The 26,995-nt window shown below is 45.2% G+C and overlaps 1 protein-coding gene across 1 annotated transcript in view; it reads right to left on the reverse strand.

The window, feature by feature from the left end:
• Window positions 1-26,995, reverse strand: part of RIMBP2 (RIMS binding protein 2) — a 195,815-nt gene that overhangs the window by 110,149 nt on the left and 58,671 nt on the right. The window lies entirely within an intron of this gene.

The raw sequence follows: 26,995 nt of genomic DNA on the forward strand, positions 1-26,995 counted from the left end.
AGGAAGTTTTAACAATGTATACTATGTTTTTAATCAATATTTTATGTATGTTATAATTATTGTTGTTCCCTGCCTTGATCAGGATGGAGAGGCAGGTAAGAAATATATTATTATTATTATTATTATTATTATTATTATTATTATTATTATTATATAATGCATATTCATGTGGGGTTTCAAGCTTCCTTGGAGGATGTGACCCTCCCTTATATTGACTTCACAGGGTGCCACTTCACTTCCAGGCTAAGTTTAAAATGCTGGTTGTTGCCTTTAAAGCCCTAAAAGTTTTCAAAAAAGGATACTTAGAGCACAATAAGTAATTGTAGGACTTTTTTTAATCTGTAAACATGCACCCTAAGACTTTTTGCACTGTGGATGGTTGTTGTTTAATATTTCCATTTTTCAGTAAAATTGTGAGTACACTAATTCCGTTTCCACTGTACACTTTTAAAAAGTTTTTTGTCCTCTTTCTGCCATTAACGAAAAAGAAAAGCCATCAAGGACAGAAAACAGCCACCACCCAAGAGGTCCTGTGAGACCCTCGAGGTCAAAGGAAGGAGGCCAAGTCTCTCCCGTTGACAGGTAGGGAGGATCCCTTCTGCCCCTTGGGAATCACAGTTATGCACAAGGAACGGCGATTGCATGCATCAGTCCTCCGCTGTGACAGTTTACAAGGCAATGTTCTGAAATGAGGTTGTCCGGGGGCACCGCTTACATTATGGAAAGGCTGGGATTAAGTGGCTGTCAAAGAGCCCTCACTGGGCAATATATTCCAGCCTGCCATCCTGCTCCGCTCTCCTCTGAATCGAGGGCCATTAAGGAAGCAGGGCAGATGCAAAGCGTCAGAAAGGTTTGGGAGAAAAAAATGCTCATTGATGGAGAGGTGACCAGCTGAGAGAAAGGGAGTCTCAGGCCCAATTTGGCATGTGGCCCAGGTCCAAATTTCAGCCCAGCAGCAAAATAAATAAATAAATAGTGCTGTCACCAATGGAATGCCAAAGCAGAGCACACATTGACTTGCAATAGCTGCAGAGCACCCTTCCCCATCATGGTGTGACACAGGAGACGCCAGTTCACTTAGAGTCATAGAATAGTAGAGTTGCAAGGGGCCTCTAAGGCCATCGAGTCCAACCCCCTGCTCAATGCAGGAATCCACCCTAAAGCATCCCTGACAGATGGTTGTCCAGCTGCCTCTGGAAGGCCTCTAGGGTGGGAGAGCCCACACCCTCCCAAGGCAATTGGTTCCATTGTTGTACTGCTCTAAAAGGAATTTCCCTCATGTCCAGCCAGAATCTGGCTTTCTGTAACTTAAGCCCATGATTACGTGTCCTGAATTCTGGGCTAACTGAGAAGAGATCCTGGCCCTCCTCTGTGTGACAACCTTTCAAGTATTTGAAGAGTGCTAACATGCCCAGTTCTTTCAGTCTCTCCTCATAGGGCTTTGTTTCCAGACCCCTGATCAACCTCGTTGCCCTCTTTGATGTATTGCTCTTATTGCTGTTCTCCAGTGGTCTCAAGGTTGCATGAGAGCAATAGGAAGGAAAGCTGATATGACACTATATAAAAAAAGCATGGGAGTTGTGCAAGGCAGACAACCCTCCAAAACAGTCTTCAACTCAATAAACACCTGGCTTTTGTGTATTACTGCAGTTTTACAAAATAAAGAAGGATTTGAAACATCTGTTTGACACACAGTCGGAGAGAGGGGGGGGGGGACATGCAAGCAGATTACAGGTAAGGCAACATAAGGCATCCGTGTAGATGAGAGGAATTTGCTTGTATCAAATCCCACAAGCTCAAAAATATCTAGCAGAAAAACGGAACTGTTTACATATACTTTGCCCTTTTAAACCCTCACTGCAGGCTGTTAAACAATTCCATAGTTTAACACTGCATCGTTAAATTCTGGAATTCACCACCACAAAATGTGGTGATGGCTACTAATTTGGATGGCTTTAAAGTGGGGTTGGGTAAATTCCTGAAGGAGAATTTACTACTAGTCCAGATGGCTATGTGCAACCTCCAGTATCAGAGGTAGTAGGCCTATATACACCACTTGCTAGGGAACATGGGCGTGAGGGTTGAATGGCACTCGTGTCCTGCTTGTGGGTTCCTGTGTGAACAGAGTGTTGGACCCTCGGTCTGATCCACCAGTAAAGTAGGCTGTTCTCCCTCCCTTTTCCCTCCCCCATTCCTTATTCCTTGCGTGTCGTGTCTTTTTAGATTGTAAGCCTGCAGGAGCCTTTTTGGTGGAAGAGCGGAATAACAATACTATAAATAAATAAATGAATAAACCTGACTCCAAAATGGATGGGTAGGACATAAGAACAAGTGCCCTGCTGGATCAGACCAAGGGTCCTTCTAGTCCAGCACACTGTCCACACAGTGGCCAACCAGCTGTCGACCAAAGACCAACAAAGCAAAACATGGTGCAACAGCATCCGCTCACCCATGTTCCCCAGCAACTGGTGCACACAGGCGTACTGCCTCGGATAATGGATGTAGCACACAACCATCAGGGCTAGTAGCCATGGATAGCCTTCTCCTCCAGGAATTTCTCCAACCCCCTTTTAAAGCCATCCAAATTGGTGGCCATCGCTACATCTTGTGGTAGTGAATTCCCTAGTTTAACTATGTGCTGTGTGAAGAAGTCCTTCCTTTTATTTGACCTGGATCTCCCACCAATCCGCTTCATGGGATGACCCCAGGTTCTAGTATTTTGAGAGAGGAAGAAAAATGTCTCCCTATCCACCTTCTCCACACCAGGCATAATTTTGTACACCTCTAGCATGTCTCCCCTGAGCCTCCTTTTTTCCAAGCTAAACAATCCCAGTTGATGTAACCTGGGAGATGCTCCAGACCCTGGATCACTTTAGTTGCCCTTTTCTGCACTTTTTCCAGCTCTATAGAAATGGTAGTTAAGCCTCTAAAGAAATAGATTGCTTGCAAACCTCCAAAGAGCACAGAAAGCTTTGCTTAGTAACCTCCTGGTGCGCCAAAAAAACAACCTTGGAAGCCTGCGTTATTCCGTCAAAACCAGTCTATCAAAATTACATGACTTTTAACACACTTTTTTAATTGGCTTCAATTATTAACACCTACCCTGGCTTTCAAAATGACAAGTGCCTCAGTTGGAGAGGCAGCTGAATTTTTAATAACACTTGGGGCGGGAAAGGCGACACAACGCGGATGAGACACCAGTGGGGAAAGGCAGACAGCATTTCACGAGACAAAACGCTCACGAGGCCCTGAAGTCGTCTGCTCATCATGCTTCTTTCCTGCTTGGGGATCTGCCTCAGATGGAGTTAGAAAAGCTGACTTGCGCCTTGTGTCATATTGATACGATTCCATCATGGTAACGCTCTAGCCCCCTTGCGCATTTATACCTTGTAGCACACACAGTGGCTCCTGTTGCAGCCTTATGGGTAATACAGAATAATGCTAGGGGAGCTGTACATGGCATGCCTGTGGTGCCCCAATAGTTCAAAACTGATAATGTAGATCTAGCTCAAGATTCCTTCTGCCACGAATAAGCCAGAAGGCAGTGTGGTGTGGTGGGTAGAGTGCTGGACTGGGTCTCTGGAGACTCAGGTTCTAGTCCCCACTCATCAGCCATGAAGCTCATTGGGTGATTTTGGGCCAGTCACTGGGCCCATTCAGAAGACATCTTAAACCATGGCTTTAACCATGGTGGTTAAGACAGAAAGCCAGGTCATGTTCAAAAGACACCTTAAACCATGGCTTTAACCACAGTGAATAAGGTGTTTTGCTTCATTCACCAAGGTTAAAGCCATGGTTTAAGGTGTCTTCAGAACACAGCCTGGCTTTCTGGCTTAACCACTGTTGTTAAAGCCATGGTTTAAGGTGTCTTCTGAACAGGGCCCGGCTTTCTGGCTTAACCACTGTTGTTAAAGCCATTCTCAGCCTAACTTTTCTCATAGGGCTGGGTTTTTGTTTTGTTTTTACCTTTCATTGTTTCCTTCTTGATGGAATGAGGACTGATCTGCCGTTCATAAAAGTCATGCGGCACAGCCTGACTGAGAACATACCATGTCGGAATGCAAAAGCCGGGGAGAATGTCCCATGGCATCAAAGGCTCCCTGCATATGGAAAGCTAACACATCATGAGGAGGACTGTGCTGTATCGCCCTTCTCCTTGGCATGTTCATTTTCTATGTGCTGGGCACATTTTAATTTAAGTTATAATGGCATGGGGGGAAAACATTTGATCATGAGATCTACCAGCTGCATTCCAAAATGGTCCAATATTGCTTTCCAGCGCCAATTGCTGACTGCTCATTTTAGACCAAGCTAATGGGGCATTTGCACTGTCAGGGCGCCCAACTGCTGTTCTTAGAGGACTGCCATGCTTGGAACATTAACCAAAGTGCTGTTAATGAGCCAGGATGTTGCTAATAGTTGCTCGGCTGTTACACTGTTTAGCGACAAGAGGAAAGCTGCCAAGAAATGGATACCTTGCTGTTTGTTAAAGCTGCTGTCCATGCTGAAACCCAGAAAAAACATACACAAAAAAACAAGAGATACTGTTGTGTGTGTCATGGAATTTCTTACCCCTGTTTAAGGAAGGGTGCGAGGAAGGAAGATTAATCACGTCTTCCTCCAAAAACACTTTGCTGCTGTTGTTAACCAGCAGTAGGCAGAAAATAGACCTAGATCGACTGGTGGAACTCTGGTTGATTTGCAATAGATCAGCAAATGTTTCTGACTTTTAGTGTGTCTAACCATAGCAATAACTAAAGAGTTATCCCCCGCCCCAATAATAATAATTTATTATTATTGTTATAATAATAAAACAAATTAGGTACCGCAAACACGTTGTCTGCCCACCTCTGTGGTTAACAATACTAACACAAATAGCAGTCACTACTGTCCCAAGAGTGTGCATTTGCCTAATGTATTCCATAGTGATTGTACACACATAGGATACTCCACTCACCCTCCATTTGCAAAATAAACTTAGCTGGCTAATGAGTTTAGTATAGATCAACAACAGAGGGCAACCGTGGCCAAATCCAGCTCCTTGGAGAACACCTGCCCTCCTTCTGCCAGTGGTGAAATCAGAGGCAGGATAAGTGTGTGGAGGGAATCTGGGGCAAAAGGTCTTCCTAGCTGTCCATTTTGGAGAAGTAGCATCAAAGGGATCCCACCTTCCATTCTCTCCTCAAAGTGGCCTAGCCTAAAACTAATTGTGGACCAGGGGTATAGACGAAGGCCACAAGAGTAGCTGATTTAAGACTAGTTCTCACGGAGATGGTCAACTTTCTGCCAGGGTATTCGCTCACATGGCTGAATGCTTTTCCATATGCTCCCCCCCACCCCACCCCACAAATCCTTGCACTAGCATGCACACTAACAAGGGAAGAGAAAGCTAGTTGTCTGTATGGAGGGATTTGTTTGCTTGTTTTTAATCCGCCTTTTAACAGATGTTCTCTAGATGGATCACAACCACTAAAAGAATACGATACAATCCAAAACAAAAAAAGGAACAGCAGAGGAATAAATAATAGAAAGTATATAAAACAGTAAAAAAAAATCTAAAAACTAAACTCTAAAATGCCTGAGAGGGCAGAAACATCTTTGCTCTGCACCCTTCCTTGGGGAGGGCATTTCATAAAAGGGGTGTTACAACTGAGAAGGCTTTATATCCATCTTTTGATGGGTCCTACCTCTGTGCAAACAAACATACACACTATGTTCTAACAAAAAAACCAACGCAAACAACAAAGATCCCTGCAAAACGCAGACAGCACCCATAGAGAATTCATTGAATGAGTAAGTACCCTAATACACAAGTTTACATGCTATGTAGATAGAGGGCAAATTTTTTAAATAAACATAGCTACGATCCTGCACCACAGATTCAGATGCCAAGAATTCTCATTACGAACCCCCATGAAAGAAATTCCTTTGGAAAGGAAGAAGATATGCAGAAAAAATACTGTACAGATCTGAGATTTAATAAATTAAGCCTGATCGCTTTTAAACTGAATCCACCACGCCTTTGGTTCTGGATGCAAGTAACATCCATTCACATAAACGGCTGGTTGAATTGCCATTTTCCTTGCGTTTGTAGCTTCTGTCAGATTCCTGATGCACCATTTCCTTAATAGACACCTCACTGCTGTCAGCATTTCCTTCGCCTGCACTCCAAGCCAAGGGGGCCAGAAAAGCTTAGCTGATGAAAGGAATGCGAGTGGAAAATGTCAGAAAAAGACAGAGCCATTTTTTTCCACATTCCGGGGCAGGCACAAACCGAGAATCAAGGTACCGAGAATAAAGCTCCCTAGTAGGTCTTGTGAACATGGAGTATGCAGAATGTGAGGCAGATTCACATCAGGACCAAAGCAGGGAACTACAGGGCAACTAAGTCACAGGAGCAAAGACACTTTATTGAGCTTATCACACCAGTGTTATACTGTGCAATCACTGCGAATTGCGTGCAAAGGACTCCGAAGTTTTCTAGCTTATAACCTGCTTTTATTGTGAAGTACTCTGAAGTTTTCCAGTTTATAATTTGCTTTGACTGTGAAGTACTCCCATGCATCCTGCTTTAATTGTGCTATAAAGCCAAAAGACCCAACCTATTTTGCTACTAGTTTTCGAGCGAATCATTTGTTGTTTTCCCAGTGGCCACTGGGGGCGCAGGACAAGGATTTGATACTTTTAAGCACCAAATTAAACAAATGCTTACATCTGCGTAAGTTTTAAAGATAAAGACATCAAAATTGGCACAGTAATAGATATTAAGGAGAGCTTTAAGCATACCGAATTTGAATCAGATTGGGTCATCCGTTGATTTTTTATGATTTTATTTAGACTTCCCCCCTGAAACCCTTTTCCTGGTATGCAAAGGATCTTAGGAGCGCTGCCGCCCGGGGTGTGATTTAGCTAACAACAACAACAACAGCTTAGCACTGTAGGGGATAATCGAGGGAAACAGGTACGTGGGATGAAGCTAATTGTCAGCAATCGGACAGAGAAGGTTGTGTGATAAAGCCTGAGTCACTGTAAAAGGAAAGCTCAGGTACGCTCATCCATATGAGTCACTGGGAGGCTCTACTCTTGCAGTTGCTTGAGTGGCTACATGCAAAACACCTTGGATAGTGTTAGAAAAATTGTGGATTACAACCCAATTAAATCAAATAAAAAGGCATCTGGATGCAGTTTCAAAAGGAAAGTTTCTTTCCACTTCAGGTACCAACAATCTCTTTGTACAAAGGTCCCTCTCCCTTGTCAATGTAAGGGGAAAAGGCCCGGAACAGAAGTTTACGTTTCATTTTATACAGGGGGGGAAACATTGTATGCAAATAATTGGTTGCTTGCTCAGATCGTCACAGCTGATCCTCCTCCCTGCTTTCTTGACATGCCCAGATGGGTGAGAGACCCTATTGACTTTGTCAACTCCATTATCACGTGATTCCCTTAGTAATGAATCCTGGGACCTTCCTGTCACGTATTCCATTGTCTTTAACTAATCCCTGTCCACCACTTCCTCCCTGGTTCCCCCCCCCTCGCAATGTCCCCTGGGACATTCCTGTCCCACCTTGCCTACGTGATAGAAACCTTCCTGCTTCACCCTCCCTTGTCACCTGACATTCCTCTTGATGGGCGAGTCTCCCACCTCTTATTTCTCTCCCTGGTTTCCTACTGAGCTGTGGGGAAAGGAAATAAGAAGTGTGTGTGTGTGCCAAGCGCCTGGTGATTTAACCAGCGGCTAGGGCCCATCCTTACCCCTGAGTAAGCGACCTTACCCAAATAGGTAAATGGGACTTTTCTCTCCTACCTGGGAGTAGGAGGTCTATTCTACTCATCTAAATCACTTAGAAATCACCCAAGGGTGGCATTTTGGGAAAGGGAAATGAGGGATCTTGTAAGAAGGACGGGAGAGAAGAGATGGGAGAAGGGAGTAGTGGGAAATCAGTTATTTTTCCATAACAATAGCTCCTTTAGAGTTCTGGCTGAAAGCCGGCATGGATTCACAAGTCCACTGTCTTTAGAACTACCACATCATGTGTAGTAAACATCCCCCTCTGACTCCCTGACTACATACAGACATCCTCACTAGAATATGCCAGATGAGTCCATAAGGCTTTAAAAAAGTTAAAATTATACTCATTAACTAACATATTATCCCACATCTCCATCCCCTCCTTTCAAAAATGTCAATTTCATTTTATTTATTTTTTTAAAAAAAACCAGCCAAAATTCCAAGCAATATATTTTTAGCCTTGGCTTACCCAGAGAGGATCGTGTGAAGAGTTTGATCTTTTCATTAATGCAAATTTATTTAAGCAGTCAAGCACCGGGAGGGGGAGAGACTTTTAAATATGTTAATCACAGCTTCTTTGGGGCTCAGTAGTCTCTTGCGTCCCACCGGTGACAGCAACATGTCATGGACTAGCGGTGTGATCCATAAAAGGAAGGGTTTGGCAGCTGATGGGCTCATCTAAAAATGTTCTCACGTCAGAAGGGAGGACGACTGACAATCCTGCACTTAAAAAAAATAAATTAAGTAGTTGCGGTGCTGATGAAATGCAACAGTGAGGTGGCTCTAAAGGAAAAGGTGCAGAGTGTGCAACTGTCCGGTCCGCAGTAAGGAAGGTGGGTCTGGGATTGCACACTCACTCCCTTTGATATGGGTGCCACTTCCTCACCCCGTCCTCCCATTGGGAGGTGGTGGGCTCTCCCACACTAGAGGCCTTCAAGAGGCAGCTGGGCAGCCATCTGTCAGGGATGCTTTAGGGAGGATTCCTGCATTGAGCGAGGGGTTGGACTTGATGGCCTTATAGGCCCCTTCCAACTCTACTATTCTATGGTTCTATGATGCTTCTTTGCATCAGGTGCTGAGAGGGGGCAGAAATGTATGCATGGCTTCTTCAGAGCAGGGATGGGGAACATCCAGTGTGTGGGCCCACAAGGTGCCCTAATCTGGCATGCATCACTTTCCCAGGTCCAACCTGGCAGGATCTACACTACTGCTTTAAAGCACTTTATAACACTTTTGACAACTGTTGGGGCCCAGGACACACTCCATATGCAGTTGTCAAAACGGTTATAAAGCGCTTTAAAGCAGTAGTGTAGATCCAGCCGCACCACTGTCATCCCCATCACGGCATGCTGCATAGGGAGTTTTAAACATTCCTACCCAGTGTGCCACATTGGGGATGGAAATGCGCCTCCGGCCCCCCAGCAGATCTGCATGGACCAATTGAGGAGGGGGGCTGAGAAGGTTGGTTGTGTGTGTGTGAATGGTGTCTTCACGAGAGAGATCCATTGCTAGCGTGTGGCCCCTGGGGGGCTTCTCAGGTGGCAATCTGGCCCTCAGTTTCCTCATGTCTGCTTTAGAGAGCTGTGTGCCATCTTCCTTAGTTACCAGCCACCCCAAATAGGGTTGTCGAGGTGTGTTTCCCATCAGAGCTCTTCACACATACGTAGAGAGGCCTCGTGCTCATTCTGTGAGCTCAGTAGATGCATCCCAGAATCAAGGCTGCCCCAGATTTTTGCACATCCAGATGCAAAGAGCGGATGCCTCTGAAACCCATCTGGTGCTTCCAAATGAGGCTTCCATGGCTTCACTCATGGAATTTTATGAGAGGTCCAGATGATATCTTCCGTTTGTAACCATCCTGAGTTTTCCAGCCCCTTCTATCTTTTTTCTTACTAGAAAAAATATATATAGAGGAAAAGACAGAATGGTTCCACGATGCCTTTGGGCTGGTACTGCTAGGAACCCTCCATCTAGAAGCTCCCTTCCAAAGAGGAAGCAACCAAGGTCTTAGCTAGACCTAAGGTTTATCTCGGGATCATCCCGGGGTCATCCCTGTTCATGTAAATGACACACAGGGGATCTCGGGAGCAGGCAGGGATGACCCCGGGACGATCCTGGGATAAACCTTAGGTCTAGCTAAGGCCCAACTCTGCCCATCTCTTGAATCCATGTTGCACGTGGCCCAGAAGATTTCATTTGAAGTGATAAGTAGGGATAAAAGCTATGGGATCAAACCAAAGGGCTACAAGTGGGGCCTGCAACAAAATATTGCAGTGTTCACTCTTGCGGTCACAATATCCGATTGCTCCACAATACACCATTCCATTATCCCTCCCCTTTCTGGTTTTCCCCCCCTCCCACAACAGCCAGTCAGCGGTCTATGCTCAGCCCTCACTGAGATGTTTTATGATGGTTCCATCACCACCCCTTTCCTTTTTCACCCTAAAATTCTCCTTTTGGGGGGGGTCTTTTTAAAAAAATCCATGGGATTCCCTCAAGCCTGTTGATGTCTCTTTCTTGTGAGTGGATGGTGTTGTTTATAAGGACCAGCATATGGGCAATTGAGATAGCTATTAGTATATATAGAGAATGGTTTGCAAGATTTATCTAAAGCATTCAAGGAAGTTATGGGCCAATATTTCACTGGAAATTGTTTAATGGGTCACTGGAAAGAACTAATCCAATCCTTAGGCTACATGGACTTCATTTTCCCATTGATTGAAAGCGTCCAGCTGTAGGGCTTTTTTAATTTATTTTTTTATGTGTAGTCTTGCCACTGTGTGAAGCACACAGCACTGCCATGCACATTTCCTGAGGCTGCAGACTGTACAGATTAAACAAACATATTGCAGATATTGTTTTACTGCAGCTGTGTATTTTTTTAAAAAAATTAAATAGGGATTTACTGCCAGAATTGAGGGGCAGTGACGAGATAATTAGTTTGATGTCATTGGAAAGTGGTACCTGATGACTCTCCTGTATAGACACACAGAGTGCCCAAACAACCATTTGGCCAAGGGATGGGCCAAGCCATGCATACAATGTCCCTGTGACTGCTGGGGCATGAGTCCCTTGCTAAGCGGTGGAGCACATGCTTTCCAGGCTGAGCATCCCCAGCATCGCCAGTTAAATGTATTAGGTAGTAGGTAACGAGAAAGACCTTGATTTGCCTGAGACCAAGGAGGGCAGACATTACCAGGCTAGGCAGACAAATATTAGTCCCAGTACTGGGGGAAAGGTGGAAGGTAGAAGAAGAAGAAGAAGAAGAAGAAGAAGAAGAAGAAGAAGAAGAAGAAGAAGAAGAAGAAGAAGAAGAAGAAGAGGAAGAAGAAGCATCATCCTGTGTTCCTCTGCCAAATATGAGTCCCAGTACTAGGGGAAAGGTGGGAGGGGGAGGAGGAGGGGGAGGAGGAAGAGAAGAAGGAGAAGGAGGAGGAGGAGGAGGAGGAGGAGGAGGAGGAGGAGAAGAAGAAGAAGAAGAAGAAGAAGAAGAAGAAGAAGAAGAAGAAGAAGAAGAAGAAGAAGAAGAAGAAGAAGAAGCAGCAGCAGCAGCAGCAGCAGCAGCAGCAGCAGCAGCTTATTGTGTTCCTCTGCCTCTGGGACTAAGCCTGGAATTTTGAAGCAAATGAGGAAGCACCCGCCTTGCTTTGAAAAGAAGTGCAGAACAGGCAGCTGCAGGGGAACCGGACACAGCAAATGGCAGGTGAAAAGAGAGAACTTAGCATGTGATTAGGTGGCCTTTGTGTGGGAGGGAGGGGGTGCGCAGACAGAAGTGCTGGGGATGACAGTAAATAGTGGTGTAAGAAATGCACACCAGGAACCCTGTCTTTACACCTTTGAAATTCTGGAGGATGTGGCGGTCTGCCTCTGGACACAGACTGGTGTTTCCTTCCGTGCATGCCCTAAATATGTGGCGAGGGGAGCGCCAGAGGGCTGGGTTGTGACTCAGGCAAATCAAGGCCTTTCTCATTACCCACTACCTAATCCGTAGGGATTGCACCCAGGACCTTTTGCCTGCCACGCACGTGCTCCACCACTTAGCAACGGCCCCAGCCCCAAGCACCAAATGATTGTCTGGGAACTGTGTGTGTATACACAGGAGGGTTATTCATTCAGTACCCAGCCACTACATGACTCCAGTCACTTTAAACTGACGACCCTGACACTTCCCCACGATCTGGCAATAAATCCAACCTTTAAAAAAAAAAATAGGTGAATTTGGCCCATGAGCCAGAGATACAAAACGCCTGGTGTAGGAACTGTCTACAACTTAGCTGGTAAGTTAAGGAGGTGTCTAAAAGTTTAAACGATGGAACTAAATTATCCATACCCATGTTGCGAGGGTAGAAGGAAGTTCCCAGAAATAAAGACATGGACACCAGAGCTTTGGGGTAAAATTAGGGCCTCTTTATTTACACATGGAGATTCTCACTCCATGGATCTGTGCGTGAACATGCAGGAATCTAGTTGGTTTAGCTACAGGCTTTAGCTCATCCCTCAGGGCGAGCAACTCAGTTGAAAATCAGAGTCGGGTATCCCGGCCCCCTTCTCAACTACACGAGTGTTTGGTGAGACCGATCGGCGTCTTCCCCACTCTGGCTGCGTAGCCGAGTAGATGAGGCAAGAAGGTCTCAAAAGGCAAACCATATCCTGGCACACAAGCTGCAAAGCCCATGAGGAGCAGGACCTCTGATTTGCCAATCGTTATAAAGGTGACAGAGTGCTCACTGTCCCTATTCTGCCTCCCCACAATTCCTGCACAAACCCTGCCATTATGATTGACCTATTTATCTTCCATTTCTAAAGATTAAATCCGGTATGGAGTAGGTGAAAACCTGAGCATCACTAGGAGCGGATCTACACAGAGTCGTCGGGGCGCCCTGAAGGCGTTTGCGTGCGTCTCCAGGGTGCCCCGAAACTCCTAGTGTAGATACCTGTAGATACCTGTCCAGAAGAGGAGGAGGAGGAGGTGGCGGCGGCGAAAAGTTCCCAGGGCTCCTGTCAGATGTGAGGGTGCCTAGGCGGGCTTCTTCCGCCGAGCTCTCCAACCCGGGTGGCTCTTTCGCTGGCAGGAGGCCGGCGGGGCGGTGAGCGGCGGTGGCAAGGACGCTCTAGGCACCCTCGCATCTGACAGGAGCCCTGGAAACTTTTCGCCGCCACTGCCGCTGCCTCCTCCTCCACCTCTTCTGGACAGGTATCTACAGGTATCTACACTAGGAGTTTCAGGGTGCCCTGGAGACGCACGCAAGCGCCTTCAGGGCGCCCCGACGACTCTGTGTAGATCCCCTCCAGATGACAGGGAAAATTCCTACTCAGCCCCTCCTACAAAGGGGGCGACTGATTTCGTCCTACACTGGTTTGTAGGAAGGGAGGGTGGGGCCGAAATCGAAAGAGGCCGGAGCAACGCCAGGGTGAGCCTTTATAGCCTGGCTCCACCCCCACCTCACGTGCAGGCCTTCTTTCTTTATTTCCGTCTCCTCCCTGCCCCCCACAACAGCCGTCTCGCACCCAAACCATTCCAGATGGGCGTGAACCAGACTAAGATGGACACGAAGGAGAAACGGATGTTGTTCCCAGGAGGGCCAAACACAATTCTATTCCCACTTGTTTCTGTTATAGATAAAACAAATGCAAGAACCACTTAAAAAAGCAAAGAAAATCTAGGTAAGAGCTACCCCTTACAAACTAATGCTGCTAACCTTTGAACGAATTGTTGTTCTGCAACTCAGCAAAAAGCCAAAACTGCAGACGCAAGGCCTTACGTCCTGTTAAATGTGCATACGATGAAAATATATATACAATTACATTTTGTAATAATTTAATCTGATTCTCTCCTGCTCGAGGCAGGGCAGGATGTGTTTTGACCTGGTTTATGCAAGGAGCAAATTTAATAATAGGCATGGATGAGTGTTGATTATTTAAGCAGAATGAATGGAACTTAAGTGACATTATGCATCACACACACACACACACATCCTGTATTAGCAGTAAAACAGCTTAATAAACCACACGATAATAGGATCGTTGTGTAGTGGTCACAGCAGGCTAGACAGATGATCAGGCTTCTTACTTTGCATGTACTTCACTCTCATAACATTGTGGTTTTTTTTGGGGGGGGAGTTCATTTCTTATATGAAATACCATTCATGTGGAGACAGAAAGGGATGACAATGGTGAGAATTCTAATTTTAGGCCATTATATATGCAACTTGCACTCAAGTGGTTCAGTTTGGGTCCTCACTTCTCTGGCCCTGCTCATTCTGTCTTCCAGATTCCTTTTCTCTTTCAAAAATAGAATCATAGCATAGCAGAGTTGGAAGGGGCCTACAAAGCCGTCGAGTCCAACCCCCTGCTCAATGCAGGAATACCTCTGGTCCGCTTCACCTTCCAACCCTCAGGTGTGCCTACCCCTCACACACTCTGCTTTCTTTTGCTCCCGTCTCCTCAGGCCCCTGCCACTTCTGGTCTTAGGTCTCTCCTGCTTCTCTCTAGCATCTGAAGAGCTCCACCAGTAGGCAGCAGCAGATCTCTCCACCTCTCTGTGATGTCAGTGCCACTGATGCGGGGAGGGGAGAGCTGCATTATTTAATGCTTCACCTCACCCCTCTGCTCCGCTTTCGTTTTTGCGGCTCCCTCCTTGTAAACAGTGTGGGTTCGCTGGTTGGCCTTTGAGGGGGCCAAGTAGGATTTTTTTACTCCCAAATTCCTTTTATTTGGGAGTTGTTTCACCTACTTCACACTGTAAGACGGCGAGGGTGTATTAATAGGTTAATTTGGTTCTATTTGGTCACATTTGAAGGGCCAGGCATGCGGGCATCAGGAGCAAGAATAAGGTTGGCGAGCATTCATAAGGCACCGTTGAGGTGATTGGTAACACCTGAGCCCCTCACCTGGGAGTCCTGTGGCACCAGGTGACAGGATAAGGTTGACTTCTTAGGCCAACCTTACTCACTAACTCAGAGTTTTGTAACCTGAGGAGGAGTGACATCGGAAGGCCTATCTACCCTATAAGGGGAATCCTGACGGGGGGCAAAGAACACGCGTCACCTGTCAGGATAAGAATGGATCGCCCTATCCCAATTATGGCCAAGACGCTGGCCAAGATAGGATGCCCGCCTAGGCCTCCATCTTTCCTTGCTGAATCCTCATTAATAAATGTGGCCCTATTTAACTCCAACCTTGTTGTCTGTCTCGTTATTTCGCCTTCCTCTTGCAATTGGCCTCTGAATCATTATCCTAATCCAGAGGTGGTGGACCTCTTTCAGGCTGAGGTCTGAATTTAATTTCAGAGAAACTCTTGTGGGCTGCATTCCACTGTTGGATGGAGTTGAAGGCAAAAGAGGTGGTTTCAAACATACCAACACGTTGTAGCTTAAAGCCCTTATTACCAGCACCTTAAACCTAGGAGAGGCATTTCAATCTTATAGAAGGGGGGACTGTGCAAAAGTCAGGTAACTATCAAAAGTTTGGCAATTGGGGGAAACAGGATGGGGCCAGGGGACTCATGGAGTAATGGATTGGGACCCCAGATGGGTCTGAGCTTCATTTCTTTATTTGCCACCTTCCATGGCAGGAGCCCTCCCAAGGCGGCGTACAAGAATAAAACTCTTATAATAAAAATCGATAGGGTGATAAAAATAGTACAACAATAAAACTCTCATAATAAAAACTGATATGGTGATAAAAACAGCAAAAATGCAACAGCAGTGAACATTGTAAAAAAAAAAATTATTACAGGAAACCCCAGCATAAAAACAAAACTTACCATATAAGAACTGCAGCAACTACAGTGTGATAAAACCTAAGGAGAGGAAGGGCAGAGTATAGAAACAGGATTTTAAGGCCTTCCTAAAAGTCTTGCCCCAATCCATGGGGGGCATGAAGAGAGGAGGCATAACACTCTTCAGAAATATATTTCTAAAAATATTTGAAGTTCAGGTAGGGGATTGTTTCTAACCATCACCATCCCCATCCAAATTACAACCATTTGTAAGGATTTTATCCAGTTGCCTGGACACGTTTTCTCTTATTCCAGATTTAGCAAATGAGCTCAAAAATAGCCTGTTCCTCACAGTTCTCCAGCATAGCAACACTAAAAAGGAAAAAAAAAAAGTGTTTCCCCAAAGCAGATGACTTCCTGAAGAACCAGAGGTGGAAGCCAAATTTATTGCAAGGCCTGTCAAGGGAGACTAAATTCTAAATAAAGCAAGTAGAATACATATGCACTGCTTGAGAAATTGAAGCAAGAAAAACATGTAGGTAGGTGTGGTGTGAGTGGGGAGACAGATAGGACTTTGTTCCACAACACACCACAGTGCTCCCAGCTATTGTGACTACCACAGCAGCCTCCCCTCAGATTCCTCTTCCATTACTTCAGAGATGTTGTTATACTACAACTCCCATAATTCCTTACTATTGGCTATGCTGGCCAACATCTGGAGAGCCACACATTGCCCACCCCTGCTCTACATCCTTGTCTTCCACAAAAGCAAGGATCCAAAGTTGAGATCAGTAGCACACGGGCCAAACATCACACGCCTCGCAAGATCCATGACCTTCTTGGGACTCACAGAGGGCTACCACTGAAGTAAGGCTCCACATATATCAAACAGTCATCCCAGATACAAATACCAGACAAGCTTTGGTACAGCTTGTGGTGGTGATTCATGTACAGACCTAAGTGAATCAACTCTCATTCATGACTAAAACTTGTCCTGTTCCAGGACCGGCCTGAGACATTTTGTTGCCTGAGACAAAGGACAAAATGGCGGCCACTCCACGACTGTAGTTCAACTTTGCTTCAACAGTGGCAATAGAACAGTCTACTCCGCCACACCTGATGGCAGCAGGATAGCTTACAGACCCCATGGCAGGGAACAAGGTCAACAACAAGCAAACTCTGCCATTGTTTGGGCAGCTTAGAAGGATGTGAAGAACTGGGGTAGGCGATCAGGAGGGTTGGGTGGGGAGTTGCCTACACTGTCACCCAGCATCTGTCACCTGAGCCAACCCCTTCATTCTGCCTAAGGGCAGGGCTTATGACACATGACACACACACAAACACATAGGGGAAAAAGGAATCACTAGAGCAGGTCACCAGTTCAGCTTATTCATCCATCTGGCTCATACAGAGAAGGGTCGTTTCTATCATTCGCTCCCTGATTCTTTCTTTAGCAATACCAGGAACCAAAGCTGTGAGTTTCTGCAGGCAAAGCATGTGGTTTACCACTGAGTTGTGTTCCCTCCCCCAAGGAAGTTAAGGGTGAAGCAGCGAGGAGGCAGAACAGCAAAGCAAGTCACAATCAGACAGACAGACGTGGATCACGTAGGACACGATTAAGAGGCGCTGCACTGCTGTGCAGTGGGTGTGCCTCCAACACGATGCCCCAGTTCACTCATTCTGCTGGGGTTGGTGGTGAAATTATATGGTGGAAGAGCGGAAGGCCACAAACATCTATGTGAAATGGGGTCTCTGTGCAAACAGCTGATTTTATGGGGGCTCCAGTGAAGTGATTATCCCCTATACTTTATGAGGGATATAAACTGGAATTCTACTGCTGGGTGACCCACAAGATCTGTGATCTTGTTAATGGCTATGCACACATCCTAGAGTTCTGAAAAAGGGCCTGTCCAAAATCCTCATCTTCTTGAAATTGTACAGGGACGTTTTAGTCCTGTTTTCTGAAAATCTGGATAAGAGCTGCGTGCGTAAACATTTTTAAAAGAAGTGCTTACAGTTGACTCTATTTTGGGTTTGCTTCAATGCATCCAAACTGAATGGACCAAATATTTACTGTAAGTGCTAGGGTAAACACAGAACGCATCTGCTATTGTACAATGTTTCACAGAAGCCAGGAACGGTCTTGAATAAACACAGATGTAAGTGTGCATGGACTTTGAGACCTGATAGCTTGCTTGGAACGGGAAACCTAGCAGCCCAGCCCTACCACCATCTGGCAGGGAGACCAAGGCCTGGATAAAACTGTGTGTGCATCAGGGCTGCACCGAATTGACAAGGAACTGTTCTTAGTCATTTCACCTGTACTGAAGTTGGCTGGGGGATGGGGGTGTTCTCCCAAATATATTTCAGGAGGCAGAGGTGAAATTCTTTTGGGGGGAAGAGAATTGGAGCAGACACCATTTGTTTCCCACCCACCCAAAAAAAACCCTGTTCTGAGATGATTTTTGAATTTGGGGACATTAAAATGGCTGCCACCATGAAAAAGCATGGCTGTCTCCTTTCCCACTCACAATTATAGTGGAGTTTAGTTAAATAGAAACAGAAAAATACTGTGGATAGAAAAATGGAGTGGATAGATGGTTCCTCCATGAGCTCATTTTATTCATGTGTTAAATACCCCTCCAAAGGAAGAGCAGTGATTGAAGGTTTGTTAAAAATACAAAACCACAGTGTCATTCCAGGGAACCCTGTTTTAAAAGCTGAACTCCTAGGGGAAAGCTTCTCTTTTTTACAGTTGGATTTAAAAATAAAGAAGATTTTTTTCTTCAAAAACTCATCATGTTCTATTTGAAAGCACACCTGAAGGTTTTTTTAAAAAAAATGTCCCATGCTGGCTTCTTCTTCTTCTTCTTCTTCTTCTTCTTCTTCTTTAGGAATACAGAGAGGAGAGTGAATCAGAGATTGACAGTGAAGTCCTATACATGTTTATTTAGAAGAAATCCCTATTGAGTTCAGTGGGATCTAGTCTCAAGTAAATGTGTAGGTGAAACATTAAAAATGATTTAGCAAAGCAAAGCTTGAGGTGGGGTGAGTTACAATTTCACCTCGAATTACTGGGCCAGTTCCATGAATTTTTGGTCAAATCACTCTTTCTTTACAGGCCTAGTGTACGTTTATTTGATTCATTTTTACCTTCCCTTTTCGCCCAAGGTGGCTTAGGACAAAAAATAAAGAAGCCCTGCTACATCTAAAACAGTCCAAGTTAAAACCGATAACAACACCTATTAAACCATAACGGTTATGATTTCATAAGCATTATATAGAAATACTTGAATGGTTGTCACACAGCGGAGGGCCAGGATCTCTTTTTGATCCTCCCAGAGTGCAGGACACAGACTAATGGGCTCAAGTTACAGGAAGCCGGATTCCGGCTGGACATCAGGAAAAACGTCCTGACTGTTAGAGCAGTACAACAATGGAATCAGTTACCTAGGGAGGTTGTGGGCTCTCCCACACTAGAGGCATTCAAAAGGCAGCTGGACAGCCATCTGTCAGGGAAGATTTAAGGTGGATTCCTGCATTGAGCAGGGGGTTGGCCTTGTAGACCTTTCCAACTCTACTATTCTATGATTCTATGAATATGTTTCTTGTGGGAATTTAGAGGGAGGGAGGAGATACAAATGAAGTTAGGACCTGAAAACTGTGCATGCTCCAATTGTGGAACTACGCCTAGAAATTCTCTCTGGGATTTCTGAACTGCCAATTGAACAGGAATTTGCACAGAGTGGAAGTCATGGCCGAGCTAAACCTATGAAACAGTAAAGCAGTGGTTCCCAAACTTTTTCAGGTCACCGCCCCCTTGGTTCCCCAAACTCATGCCCAGTGCCCCCTACCCTACCCTATAAAAATCATTATTCAGAATAGCGGTTTTCTACGACCCACTAAGGAAGATAATAACAATAAATTCAAAACAGTAACAACTGAATATTTATTCAAAATCCAATTACATTTTTTTTAGTTTATTCATTTAAACATAATTGATGAACTTGATCCAGTGATACCCTCTTTTCAAATTCTGATTGTCATTTAGCAAGAATATTAGATATCACATATAGTAACTAGGGTAGAGGACCTCACTATTCTGTAAATTCTTCATGTGATGGATGGGCTTGATGAAGGGATACCAGTTTCCCAATGTCTGGTTTCAAGTCACTTAACATGAGTCTTCAATCACCACGTTAAGTAATCTGGAGTTGATTTCTTTGCTTGGAGAGAAGTAGGAAGACCACACTAAAACCACATTCCGATGTTGGAAATGCAACCAGGAGCTTCTGAACCACTCTCCATAGTGCAGGAGAGCAATTCAGTTAAAAGGACTCTTCTTAAATGGTATTAATACATGTGTGGATTCTTCCTCTATATGGCTTGGGACGAAACTACCTTCTCCCATAAAAATGTCCCTGGGTTTTAAGACCTTCTGGAGAGGCGCTTCTCAGAAAAGACCACCTCGATCGCCCCCCTGCCGCCCCCTTGCCTCTTAACGCCCCCCTATGCAATCCCACCACCCACAAGGGGGTGGTACCGCCCACTTTGGGAACTACTGCAGTAAGGAACAGACTGGGGGACATCTCTAGACAGCGGTGCAATGGTTTGCCTAGCCCATAGGCAGGAGGTAGAATGGCTGTGAGGTAGAGAACGGTCCTGGACATGCAGGAGGAAGGAGCCAGGACATGTGCTCTCTGTCCAGTCTCCTCAAGGACATAACTGCTGCTCCCACTTGTTCCTGGTTATGAAAAGAATATTTAAGCACACATTAACAGATCCTTTTCTTTTTTATCAGCATCTGTTGCAAACCCAGAGCAATTTGGTTTACACTTAGGCTGACGTGCCACTTCCCGACAGCTGCAGCCAGTGGTAAATGCCACCGTTGCCTAGTAACTAACAGGTAAGGGCTGCAAAAGTGAGGAACAGATCTATGCACGTTGCATGCTTAATGGCCGAGGGCAAAGAGGATGTTTGCCTGCAGAGCGAGCGCGGCGACGTTCCTTATCATGATATAGCTCCGTTGCTGTTCTCCGAACAGGTGTCTAAATGAAAAGCCATGGAAAAGAGGGACATGCTGTACTCAAACCTTCTGACCTGCCAGTCTCGGAGAACAAACCAGCCTTCACAGTTGTAGTGTTTTGCATTTCACTGAAACTAGAGGTGAAATAAATGGCTTTGCTTGAGAATGCACAAGAGAGTTATACTACGGGCCTAGAAGGTGTCTCGGAATAGGGCCGGTTCTACCATTAGATAATGCGAGACAGCTGCCTCAGGAGACAGAGGGTAGCCAGGGTGGCAGGGAGTGACAGAGCTGTGGATTCCCTAAGCTAGCCTGCTGCTCTCAGGTTTGATGGTAGATAGCTGACCCATTGCCAGTGTTGAACTAAAATTCAACTGCCAGACCTTTCAGCTACTGTACATGGAATGGGGGAGGGAAGGGGTGATATTGTACTTCTCCTCAGGTGGCAAAATATCTTGGCCCAACCCTGCGTGGGAGCTCCCGGCGGTGACACTCTTGTGCTTTTACCCCCTGTGCTGTTAGAGTCCTGTTCATTCCACAACGCTTGCAGACAGAACTGTGTTCGTTAAGGATACCACTTAGCTTGCAATAATCGGCTCCCAAGAGCCCAGTCTGGCTCCCCCCGAGACTTATAAAACACCAGCATAATCTCTGGTCTGGGCAACTCATCTCACTGGAAAGGGCCCTGCCTCAATGAGTACGCACTTCTTTTCCACCACATGGCTGCTTTTGGATCAGAAACAGAATGCTGGACTAGATGAACGTTTGGTCTGATCCAGTAGGGTTCGTCTTATGCCCAATGGCATAAGAACATAAGAAACACCCTGATGCTGGATCAGACCAAGGGTCCATCTAGTCCAGCACTCTGTTCACACAGGGGCCAACCAGCCATCAGCCAGGGACCAACAAAGCAGGACATGGTGCATGCAACAGCATCCTCCCACCCATGTTCCCCAGCAACTGGTGCACACAGGCTTATTGCCTCGAATACTGGAGATAGCACACAACCATCAGGACTTGTAGCCATTGATGGCTTTTGCCTCCAGGAATTTATCCAACCCCTTTTTGAAGCCATCCAGATTGGTGGCCATCACTACATCTTATGGTAGTGAGTTTCATAATTTAACTATGCAACAGAATTCCCTTATTTGTTTATTTGTTTATTTTAAAGAAGGAAAGGAACCTCTCGTGCAAGCACTGAGCCATTACTGACTCTTGGAGGGACGCCAGCTTTCGCTGATGTTTTCTTGGCAGGCCTTATAGCGGGGTGGTTTGCCGTTGCCTTCCCCGGCCATGATTACCTTTCCCCCAGCTAACTGGGTACTCATTTTACAGGACGGAAGGCTGAATTGACCCGAGCCGGCTGCCTGAAACCAGCTTCTGCTGGGATCGAACTCAGGCCGTGGGGAGAGTTTCAGCTGCAGAAACTGCTGCTTTACCGCTCTGCACCACATGAGGCGCTATTTATTAAAAAAAAAAACCCAATGTTTTCTGATCAGATAAAAAAACAGTTTAACCCCCCCCCCCAAAAAATGCCGTACAAATAAAAACAATGCAAATATTCAAAGGAATAAAATTCAATACACTTCTATAAAGGAAACGGACCTGAATTGCAGTCGTGCTCCTGTTTTGCATACACAGAAGCCTTCAGGGATTCGGCAACGATTGGCAGCCTGTAAGATGTTGATCTATATAAATACAACCACCTCCTTTCAGCCAGACACCACTGAAACAGTATCCTCTCTAGAGACAGTGCAAATGTTCTGTAACAGTGTATACCTAAACTCCGGTATTAGAGAACCTTTCCAAGCCATTTAAAGAAAAGAGAATCCCTAAGACCAAAACAGGAGAAGGTCACCCTACACGAAAAGCTGAAGATGACTCTTCTCTCCATCCTGTTTTCACTGTAGAAAGCTGCATTTGTTTAGTCTGTATTAAGTTACATAGGATATCTTTGGCCACAGGGCAACAGTGAGTAAGGATGTAACACTAGACCCATTTCCTTGTAAGTAATTCGAATCAATAGGTCATGCGGACAAGTGCACATATTTGGGAGTGGAATCTGTTAATATTAATAATACATTTCCATTATCATTTTCATTATCATTATTAGGTACTTGGAGCTGAAGCATCTCTTGGTCACATTCTGGGCCCAATCTACACCAAGCAGGATATAACACTTTAAAAAGGTTATGAAAATGGTATATGTAATGTGTCCTGGGCCTGAACAGTTGTCATAACCTTTATAAACCATTATAAGTAGTAGTGTAGATCCTGCCCTGGTGTGACCAAAGGACAAAGCTGGGCAATGCTAAAACAGAAGGACAGGGGAAATTCTGCACCTCATTTCTTGGGTCAATTCTAATTATAGAGTCTTCTGTTGCATTCAGTTCTGGGCTCCACAATTCAAGAAGGACGCAGACAAGCTGGAGCGTGTTCAGAGGAGGGCAACAAGGATGATATGGGGTTTGGAAACTCAGCCCTATGAGGATAGACTGAAAGAACTTGGCATGTTTAGTCTGGAGAAGAAAAGATTGAGGGGAGTCATGATAGCACTCCTCAAATACTTAAAAGGTTGTCACACAGAGGAGGGCCAGGATCTCTTCTTAATCCTCCCAGAATAATGGGCTCAAGTTACAGGAAGCCAGATTCTAGCTGGGCATCAGGAGAAACTTCCTGACTGTTAGAGCAGTACGACAATGGAACCAATGACCTAGGGAGGTCATGGGCTCTCCCACCTAGAGGCCTTCAAGAGGCAACTCGACAGCCATCTGTCAGGGATGCTTTAGGGTGGATTCCTGCATTGAGCAGGGGGTTGGAGTCGATGGCCTTGTAGGCCCCTTCCATCTCTGCTATTCTATGATTCTATGAAGGGGTGTCTGGTTAACGGAACTCTAACCATCCCACCCCACACACATATTACTCCCCCCACAACAATATAGGTGGAGAGGAAGTGGCAAGCTTCTTTCCTCAGCACAGCTCAGGCTAGCACTCAGCACTTCAGTCATGATGTGGAGAGAGACCTCTTCACCTCCACTGCCACCTAAGAGCCCAACAGCCAAGGCAGCACTGTTGACTTCCCCATACAAGGAGATGAAATGAACTGAAATCTTTATTGCTAAAAGCAATAAGCCGTCACAGTTTAACGTAGAAAAATAAAATACCAGTAAAAAAGATGAGCTGTATGTAAATGGAATAAAAATAGATGATTTAAAATACAATAAAAAAGCTAAACCAAAATACAAGAGTATAAAAATACAAAATCACATTTACATAAATTAAGAGCTCCACAGTGGGGTACTAGAACAACACATTTAATAAGGGCAAAATCTCCAGCTCCTCATTACAATACTTTATGCAAGGAGATATAACCCAATTGTTGGGGGCAATTGGGGATCAGCTGTACTCAAATCTGAACAGGGAGGCCACATTCTCCAGGGCTGGAATCCCCAAGAGAGGCCAGTTGCTAGACTTGGAGGGTGCCGTAATTGAACAAGTTGACTTAACTGAAATTTTACATGGTCAATTTTCCAGTAGTCAATACAGCCCAATGCCTGGGGAATTGGGCTTCCCATGCTCAATAATAACCCTTAAAATCTTGCCACTTGCCAGAGATAATGGAGGTCTGTGATCTTGTAGGTAGGCTTGGGTCAATGGGTTGAAGCGCTGTCTGCAGAAGGCACATCGCCTCTGGCCATACACAGGCAACCTATTTCTACAGCAGAGGTAGGCAACTCCCATAATCTCTGACCATTGCCACATTGCTGGCTGGGGGCTGATAGGAGTTGTTGGGGAGGCCTGCCCTATAACTTAGCCTAATGAGGTATAACTGGGGCAAAAAGCATATTCTTCACACGACTGCCATCCCTCCTCTTGTGGTCTCCCCCTGCATCAAACTGCAGATAGTAAGATCCCCAAGCTAGGAACATGTGTTCAGTGGAGGGCAACCAGGATGATCAGGGGTCTGGAAACAAAGCCCTATGAAGAGAGATAGAAACAACTGGGCATGTTTAGCCTGGAGAAGAGAAGGCTGAGGGGAGACATGAGAGCACTCTTCAAATACTTGAAAGGTTGTCACACAGAGGAGGGCCAGGATCTCTTCTCGATCCTCCCAGAGTGCAGGACACGGAATAACGGGCTCAAGTTAAAGGAAGCCAGATTCCAGCTGGACATCAGGAAGAACTTGGAACCAGTTACCTAGGGAGGTTGTGGGCTCTTCCACACTAGAGGCCTTCAAGAGGCAGCTGGACAACCATCTGTCGGGGATGCTTTAGGGTGGATTCCTGCATTGAGCAGGGGGTTGGACTCGATGGCCTTGTAGGCCCCTTCCAACTCTGCTATTCTATGATTCTATGTAGCCTGACATTTTGCATTTTCTTACGTGCCATGTACACTGAAGGCATATATATGTATATCTATTATATTTCAGAAGAACTTACTCGCCAGAAAATGTATATAGGATTGCAGCCTTTTTGTAGTATATAATAGGCAGGAAGTGTGTGTGTGTGTGTGTGTGAGAGAGAGAGAGAGAGAGAGAGAGAGAGAATATCCCAACTTTCATTTGTGAAGTCTGATGTGCAAAGTAGCCTTATGCTTCAGCAAAGATACATACATTATAGGAAGTTGCAGAAGGCAGATAATGATATTTGACAACAAATTATGCCCACAGCAGCAGCTCTCTTCAAAGCCTTTCAGATTTCTCCAAGAAATAGAAAGCATTAATCCCCAGTTCTCAGGCTTCTGCTCCACTTTCCTCCATCTGTCCGTCGGAAAAGCCAAACAGCCCTGCAAGCTATTGCAAGGTATCCTGTATGACGTGGGCCTTATTTGTTCTCTCCCAAACTGCAATCAGACCCATGTAATGTAATGGGCCCATTGACCCAAACCTACCTACAAGATCACAGACCTCCATTATCTCTGGCAAGTGGCAAGATTTTAAGGGTTATTATTGAGCATGGGAAGCCCGATTCCCCAGGCATTGGGCTGTATTGACTACTGGAAAATTGACCATGTAAAATTTCAGCTAAGTCAACTTGTTCAATTGTGGTTGGAGCTGCAGTGTAATTTCCCCAAAACTTAAATCGTATTCCTCTCCTCAAACATCAAGCCAAGACGTGTTATTTGCCAAGGTTCTTACGCACACACACACACACACATCAGAAGCAGAGATAGCACTTTCTGCAGAGAAAATGCAAAAGTTGATAGAAAAAGAGAGGAGCTATTCATATTGAGCAGATCACAGGGCTGCATCTGGAGCTTGGGAAACTGCTGATTTGGATTTCAAGGCTGGCTCGTTAGCTCATTTAATATGCATTCATTGAGCTTTATTCTCTACTTGGGAAGAAGCCGGGGTGGGGTGCGGAAGAGGAGTGCACAGCATGCATCTTGCGGCCTGCTGCAGGAACACTTGCAGCTGTGCGCGTCACAATACTTGGCTGTCAGCGTAGGACTTGGGGACAGACGTCCAGGTTCCCATTCCGCGCAGTGAGCAGGAGTGTCCCAAATGCAGCAATGCTAGCCTACTATATGTAAGTGAAGTAATACATACGACCATCTAAAGTTTGGCAGTGGAAGCAGGGGTGGGGTGGGGCGTAAGACCATTAAGCCCAGAGTCTAAAATTACCCAACCCTTCAGATCATCCCTTGAGGTACCCTACCACCGGAACTGTAGAAGACGAGCATGAGAGACAGGGCCTTCTCTGTGGTGGCATCAAGGAAGTTAGCCTGGCTACATCACTCCACCCCTTCTAGTCTTCCAGTCTGCTTTTTAGATGCTGCTTTTTAGAAGTGAAAGTTTTACTGGTGCTGTTCGTTTTTTAAAAATTATTCTGTGTTTTATTCTGCGTTTTATTCTGCTTTTATTGCAAATGCTTATTGTATTGTGTTTACTAATTTTATTATCTGTGCTGGCTCCTTGAGAAAGGCAAGTTAAAAATGTCCTTTATAAATAAGTAAGTAATTAGCAGAGTTACCAATCCCTGGGCTTTTCCCAGATCTATTTGCTTCTCTGACAATCAACACACCTCGTGCTAAGAGGCAAATACGGTAGTCTTGCACAGACTTGCAAGTGAAGAGTCAGTTGTTGTACTAATGTTGTTCCCTGCCTTGATCCAAAGAAAGAGGTGGATAAGAATTATTATTATTATTATTATTATTGTTATTGTTATTGTTATTATTATTATGAACCAACATTGGCATACAGAAAGGGTCAGTGATCGACACAGGTATATTTTGACCAGTTGTTAGGGATTTCATTAGACCCTTTAGAACGGAACTGGAAGGAATGTTCATCAACCAGTCCAATAACTCAGGCCAAAGCACATACTAATATCCCCAGACTACACTCACAAACAGAAAGCTATACTGAACAAGGAGTACCCCATCAAGATCTTTGCACATCACCCCCAGCAAATGAGCCAAGCCACATACACAAGGCAAGGGTATCTTCTCACTTTTAAGT

This window comes from Elgaria multicarinata, chromosome 18 (genome assembly GCF_023053635.1).
Source record: "Elgaria multicarinata webbii isolate HBS135686 ecotype San Diego chromosome 18, rElgMul1.1.pri, whole genome shotgun sequence".
In the NCBI taxonomy this organism is placed as follows: Eukaryota; Metazoa; Chordata; class Lepidosauria; order Squamata; family Anguidae; genus Elgaria; species Elgaria multicarinata.